Source organism: Xiphias gladius, chromosome 18 (genome assembly GCF_016859285.1).
Source record: "Xiphias gladius isolate SHS-SW01 ecotype Sanya breed wild chromosome 18, ASM1685928v1, whole genome shotgun sequence".
NCBI lineage: Eukaryota > Metazoa > Chordata > Actinopteri > Istiophoriformes > Xiphiidae > Xiphias > Xiphias gladius.
The window spans coordinates 7,978,834-7,986,766 of record NC_053417.1 but is presented as its reverse complement, the minus strand read 5'-3'; positions in this window follow the sequence as shown (position 1 = coordinate 7,986,766).

Below are 7,933 nucleotides of genomic sequence, written 5' to 3'. Positions count from 1 at the left end.
AGGTTTAGAGGAAGATTGTGAAAAATGGTGACTATCGGTTCGAAAAGGGAAACAAACAGCAGTCTCCAACGTTTTGTCGACCCATCTGTCCACCTCATTCTCCTCCCTACGTGGAATCTGTTGCTACATTACCTGACTAATTCTTTGGTTTCCATCATAATTACTATGTCAACTAGAAGGCCTTTTCACTTGAATGTGAACATATCGTTTACGGGCATTTGCCGAAGAGACCAATGTTGTCTCATACGACTGCTAGAGGTCACTTCACAGTAAAACGTTACTATAGGTTGTAATGGGCTGCCTGCAAACATGACTTGTGGGTTTGTTTTTTATGGGAGGGCAGTCTCAGCATAGCAGTGGACAGGCAGGGGATTTGGTAAATGTCAGTGTCAAATGTTACCTTAGCGTGTTGCATCAGTTACCTTCTCAGATTTCATAACCCACACCTGCTGAGGATGAAAATGTAAACAAAATGTAGCTGTACAAGCCAGAGAATTCATCAAAACATGCCCCATATTCACTCTGTGCTTCACCTTGACTGATCCACTTCGCCTTATCTCACTCACTCTGACCTTGCAGTAGCAGGGAAGTCCCTGGCGCCTTACATTTTGAAAATTATCAGCTTCGGTTGATTGATGCAAGTGACAAAGCCTTAAACGCATTCCTGAGATAAGCGCCACACACTAGAAAGAGGAATGTCAATATTTAGGTATTGAATCTTAATCTGTGGGTCAACAGAAAAGTAGCATAAAAAAGCCCAATGCAGATGGAGCATGGGAACTTGTCTCTGCCACCAAGTCCCTCATGAGTATTTGCCCTTGACTTCCAGCTGGCTGTGTATTCTTGCCTCTGTTAAACCATTAGGATACCTAGAAATAGTCCTGGCTTTGTGTGGCAACTGTTAACTGAGAGTTTTCTACTGTTTTCCATTTTCATCCATCCATTCCCTTAGTGTTTCGCAGCGTGGTGGATTTTTTTGCTCTCTCTCTTTCTTCCACGATGGAAAAAGAGGAACAGAGCCACACCGTTTAAGTGCTGATTGTACTGTTTGGATTTATGCAAATCCACGTCTGAGTGCGTCCAAACTGACTGCTGGAGCAGTTTGGTTTACTTCCCTGTCGTCGGCTGTAATGTGATTATCCTCGCTCTGCGGGGTTTAAATGTGTGGAATATTGTGTCTTGTCATTAGGACTGTAAATGACAGGGATGCATGGAGAGACAGAGAAAGAGCTGGGGGAAAGTGAGGCCTGGTGGTGAGGGTGGGGGTGGAGAGGGTTAGCTGGAGATTTGAGCCATACCAGGGCTTTACTGCAGGCCACAATAGCTTGTGTGGTGATTGTGTTGAAGGCTTGGCGTCCAGGGCCCGAGCCTCCCCCCGTGGACTGCTGTGTGCAGGGGCCGTGACTTCCATAGCTTTTCCCCTCCTTTTTGTGGGTTGTTAGATGTCTTTGTTCTCAGGGCGAAGGTCAATTTAAAAAGAAGTAAGGAAGAAGGAAAACATTACCATGGCACTGTTCATGTATGACCTTTCCCAATACCACCGCCCTTCCATTTCTTTTTTTTTTGTTTTGTTTTGTTTTGTTTTATGTTCTCCTGGCAGCTCTCAGTGTCATGCGCGGATCTGAAAACCGGCAACGCTGTGGAATTTACATCCTCGCTAATTTTAGCAATGGGTTCCTGACCAGAAAACACATCCTCCAATTTCTGTCTATATTGGTCTTCCTGCGTCTTTCCGTTGCTGTTTCTCTCACCAGCACTCCAGGGCTTTTGCAGATTATTCTTCTCCCTAAATCTCCTCCAAGCCCCTCAATTTTCCTACATCCACTGCATTCTCAACTAAAAGATTTTAAATGTCCAGATCCAAGATTACACCGTGAATGCTGCGAGTGCTCCTCTCCGGATTTAATCCATGTATGGACAATCTAAGATGCTTGAACTAAATGCTGTAATGAACTTATTTAATAAGACAGTGAGGAGCAAGTAATTATTACCAGGATCTTACATTTCCCAAACTGTGCTGCTGAGATCTGTTTGATGTCAGCACAAGGCGACATGAGGGGGAGTGGAGAGCAGAAACACAAGCTGCTGTTGACATAAGCCTTGTTTTTCTGCAGACTCTCTGTATATTTTGCAATGCCAGCCTAATCCACTCCATATTCCTGCTAATGACACCGCTGATGTCACTCAACACATGAAAATTCTCAGAGACGCGACTTTACGAGAGCCTATACATATCATGGTGGTCCTGTTCGGAAGGAGCTTTTCAGGCTGCCACTGTGTTCAAGAAGGTTTCGTGAAGGCGAGAATTATCAAGACTAAATGTTTAAAACAAAATATCTGTACCTGATTTCTGGCCACATCAAACTTATAATCTTATTAAAACTGTTTGTTTAAAAGGTCTGGTCCAAAAGTGAGGTGCCAGGATTGAAGGCTACAGCATGAAAAAGGTCACATGGTTCATATTTCAGTTATTGCCCCTAACAAGATCATGTTTTTTTGATGTTTGCACATATGCAAAGGTAGTCTTAACAACATGTTTTGAATTTTTACACTTTTTTTTGTTTAACATTTATTTAAACAGGGTAGGACTTCTGAACATACAGAATTAGCTCTTTTGCAGCGATACAGTTACACTGAGAAATTAAATAAAAAGATAACAGGACATTATAATAAACAAAAAAACTGGTTGCAGGCCCAACTAAAGCAGTTACAGGCAGGTAAAAGATGATCACTGAAAATAATAGCAGCCTTGTAAAAGCAACATTAACATTTAAGCAGTTTTTACCCAATCAATTGCCATCTTAAAATGATTGCATTTATAATGTTATGTAATTTTCTGACAAGGGCTTTGTAGACTGTAAATCGCAGCAGTTGTTATACTGTTTAGTTAGGAAAGATGCTCCAAACCTACATATAAAATATCTCAATGAGTATTTTAATGATGTCCATTAATCAACCTAAAAGCTGAATCGTAAATGGGATCTGGAGTGGAGGCAGCAATAACCCACGAATTCAGAAATGAGAGGATAACTTTCAATAACCCCCTTTTTTCAATAAGTCAGATGATTCTGTGTCGGTACATAATGACAAGCTCTTGGCAGTGTTTACCAACAACACTTTCTGATCAAACCAGGTGGCTAGATGTTCTGGGATCCTGTCAATATCAAACCCTCTCCGAGTGAAGGTATTCAAGTTATTGTATCTCTAACTCTGGATGTTAAGAACACCATCACATTTGTGCTATTTACACAAAGCACTTCATTTAAGGTTGTATTTAGGGTTAAGAGCATTCTGTAGTGTATTTAAGGAGAAATAGAACTTCCAAACATCTAGAGCCGCAACAATTACTCAATTAATCAATTAGTTGATCAACTAGTCAGCAACTATATTGATGACTGAGTCATTTCTTAAAGAAGAATGCCAAAATCCTCTGGTTCCAGCTTCTCAAATGTTGACATGTTCTGGGGCTATTAGTCTTCTATGATAGGAAACCAAGACACTGGAAGAAATCAGCAAGGGCTTTGTAAACTCGTGGTGGGCATTTAAAAAAAAACATTTCCGACATTTACCAGGAAATGACGGCAGATTAACTGATACTGAAAATATACATCAGTTGCAGCCCTACAAACAACACATTTTTAAGTACCACATTAATGTACAAAATTGTCTGCCAAAAAAGATGATCCATGAGGGTGGATACCTGTCATTTAAAAAAACATATCCCCACAACATCCGAGTCAACTACTGGCCAAGTATGTCGACACATTCAAGGAATTTGACTCAGGTTGTCTGGAGCTCTCATTATTACACAGAGCCAAAAACAAATGTACAGGAAGATACTAACACAGCTAAAAACAGATAACACAGCTAAACAAAGGTAAGCAAACATAAACATATGGCTATTATAGGAACGTAGGTATGAATATGATGTTAAACAACAGCAGGAAAACAAACATACAGTTTCTGCACCATATATAGGTCACATTGGTTTAGTCTATAAACAGGGCTGTGGTCTGACAACTACTGTGCTGTACTTTTGTAGAGTGCATGGCAGTGTAAGGATTGTTAAAATAAATGAGTATGTGTAATGCAAAACTCTACATAAAGAAGTGGTTTTATGTGCATCTACTAATATGTACAGTATATACAGCCTGTTTTGACTTGTATTTAAAAATCTACCTTCCTTAATGGAATGATAATTCTCATAATGACATCAGGGCATTTGTTGCGTGAAGTAGTGCTGAAACAATTAGTTGATTAATTAATTAGTCGATCGACAGACGATTACGCATTTTAATAATCTAATAATTATTTAAGTAATTTTTCAAGCAAACAATGCCTTCTTCTAGCCCCTCACTTGTGAGGATTTGCTGCTTTTCTTTGTTTGATGTGGTAGTAAACTTGGTTTTGAGTTGGAGAAAATGTCCAATTAGACATCATCATGGACATTGTTTCACAATTTTCTGGCATTTTATGGATCAAATGGTTAATTGATTAATTTAAATAAAAAAAATTATATAGTATTAAAAAAAGTGAGTTTCAGCCCTAGAATGAAGTTCACTACAGTGATCCTAACTTATGTTTCAACTGAAAAGCAGAGATTTTTAAAATGGAATTCACTAAAGTCAGAGATCTTCTGAAGCCAGCATCTAGAGGGCATTGGTTGTACTGCAAATAAAGTCAGTCAGCTTTCAGCCACTGTGGTGGCTGCTTGTATATGGATGTTTTCCCTTTTACCTTTTACCTACATGGATGTTATGACCAAAAGGGTCCACATATGTGCCTTATATGACATCTGATTAAATGTGTTTTTTTTCCTTCAAAAGAAGAGCCAAGGCCTAGAAATTAATGAAGCATTTTAACAGCAACAAAAATTCCCACAAAGATGAAAAAGAAAAAAGAATTACTTTATTTCTCTTTCCCGGCAGGATGTGTCTCTCACTGCAACTTCATGGCTCTTTTTTTCTGTAGCGTTATTCTTTGTCTCAGCACTCCCCTCTCTTGATTTCCGCCTGTCTGCATATGTTTTAGAGGCCATTAATCGTCCCCTGCACAACATGCACCCCAGCAGATAATTACCGTCATTAAACCAATTAGGGAGCACATGGAGGGGAGGTTTCAGTCAGGCCCCGAGGCCTCCCACTCCTGTTCTTCTCTACCAGGACAGCTAAGGTGGTCTGCTGAAAAACTCTGGCAAAGCCTTAAATAAAGAAGGGAGTGAATTACTTCAGCCCAGCTCTGGATTAATGCAATTTCCTGTTGGTGTAGCCTTGAGAGACCTTGCCAACTTTGCTGAAGGCCAAGTAACCAGAACCATTAGCCAGCTAAAATCCTCCCCATTTTCACATTCTTTTTTTGCAGGGTTAAGCAGGCATTTAAGTTGGTGTCATCAAAATATGGTTTCCTCATAGCTTAGAGGGCTATTTTGGTGCTTCTGTTGCAAAACACAGAAAAAGAAATCAGAAGTGGCAGGAAAAGGAGGGGAGAGTGGTCAACCTGCAGACAGTGGTTTTCAACATGCTCAGTCTAACACGTGATTCTAGAGCTAATATTATGGTTTCATTGTGCTTTGCACAGTGGGAGTTCTAGCAGAATAAGGCCATAACACACAACACATACATCGATGATTACTTGGCTATTAAGAAAAAGGGAACTGAGAAATGGAGCTGAGGCTTCAAGTCCCCCTGCCACATGTGCAGAAAAGCCACAAAAAGTCCCTCACACTTCCTCAGAAACTCTCATATGGTTAGTCAGGTTGGACAACAAACTGTCAGCTGTTGTTTCCACAAAGTATTTCCTAGAATACTTCATGTTGTGCTTGGCATGTGTGTCTCTGACCTCTGCAAAAAAGCAAAAGTGAAAGCCAGCAAAGAACAAAGAACACCATACAGGTTTGCTCTGCTGACTTATGAATTACATGTTAGAGTGAAATTTAGATCTTGTAAGGACTCCAGAGTACATGAACAAAGAAAATAACCTACCAATCCTGCAGGTTGAAGTTTAGACCATCACAAGCACATCACAGTCCAAACTGTGGCTGTACAGAGATCTCTAGTAAAACCTTGTGTTCAGGGACCGTATGGAGCAACCAGCACTATAGCCGGAGATATGCACTAATGAACAGGACAGATTGATAAACTGTAGTTTGTCAAGAAATAGTTTGCTGCCAGTCTTTATGCTAAGCTAGGCTAATCGCCTACCTACTCCAGCTCTATTCCTGAGAGCAGTATCGACCCTATTGTCTTACTCTGAAAGAAAGGCGAAAAAAAGCACATTTCTCTCAAAGAGTTTAACTATTTCTTTAATCGTTATTTTTCTGCTTTTCTGGCATTGTGAGAACAATTTGACATTGTAAAAGTTGTTGCTCATAGTGATGAACTTGCAGAGAATTATCACCTGAACTGGCAGCTCCCCTTTACGTTACAGATCTACATAGTGAGTTCCAGCTTATTGTACAGCTGTCCGTCCCACAGCTTCATTGTTTTGGTTCACTGTCACTGATTTTCATACTGTCGAATACTGCTGTGGGCAGCCGTATTCGGTGAAAAAGCTCGAAAAGCAGCTTCTTGCTAACATGTTCCCCATATGACCTTAATCGGTGATGATATGTCAGTGTTCACAGCTTTTGTTTCTGCTGCCCCCAATTGGCCAAAAGAAAGTTATAAAGTTTTGCAGGTTTAACAACATGGATATAAGGAACACAATTTAATAGCTTAAAGTGATAAAGAATTCCTAGCTATGAGATGGGAATTTATGGTCTGACGGAGCTAAGCTTTGTAATTAAATAACTGCTCTTTAAAATAAGTACGTGTGATTGGTATGGCCATGGCAGTGAGGCGGCATGCACAATAGCAGGAGCCTGGAACCAGCTCAACGAAATGGAATGCAGTCGTTTTTAATGTCATCAGTCAGTGCTTTTCCTGTTATGAAATGCCAAAATGACGACTGTGAAAAAAGTCTGGAACTGTTTAGACCTTTGTCCTATCAGGTTCTGCCTGTCACATGATCCAAGCATACGATCTACCTAAAATACCAGAGGAAGAACTATCTTTGGTATCTTCGGATGGTCAAGCTTGAATACTTCATCTTGAAGTTTGGAGTCTGAATTTAATCAATTCAATTAGAGCAACTTGATTTTTGGACTTGACTTGCACATTTAGATCAGAATTTTCTGATTTCAAAATTCTGCTTTCTGCTTTCAGTTAACCTCTGTTGGAAGATGTAAATTACAGTATCACAACTATTATCTTGTTCCATACTGAAGTGGCCACTTTGGCTATAAACCAGTTCAGTTTTTGTTATCAAGGCTTATGCCATTTTCCAAACAAGCCTTCATCAGAGCCTCACCGTGGGCTGATTTTGTTGTTGCATGTGATCCTACAACCTCAAATACAATTATTATGGACAAGCCATGCTGAGTTGTCACATAAAACCTTCTATGGGAAAACTTTACCTTTCTACTCTTGTTGAATTTTGCTCAGCTCCCATTGGCGGACAGTAGAGGACTTTACTGGGCTGCTTAAAGTGTAAAATTTGGATCTGTGTCAATGTGAAGCAGGTTGGGTCTATAAAATGCACAGTGGTCTGTCAGCTTGACCTTGTTACAGGTTTAAGATATACCTCCAATAAATCATTTTTCATCATTTTTCATTTATATCAGGGTAGGATGTTACCACAACCAGACAGACTGTAACAAAGAGAAGTTAAATTTCCCCATAAACTGAATCATTACTCATTTGCCACTAGAGAATAGAAGTAATCACACTTGTATTCCATTGTAACTTGACTGTATACAATAAAACAATGTTTGACGTGTATGATGTGCACATAACTGGCAGTATTTGAGAATCACCCGGTACCGAAAGGCATCCAACTACCTCTCCACTCCTCTCCCCACAGAATTGACTATTGCTGAATGTCTGTGGCTTCCCAG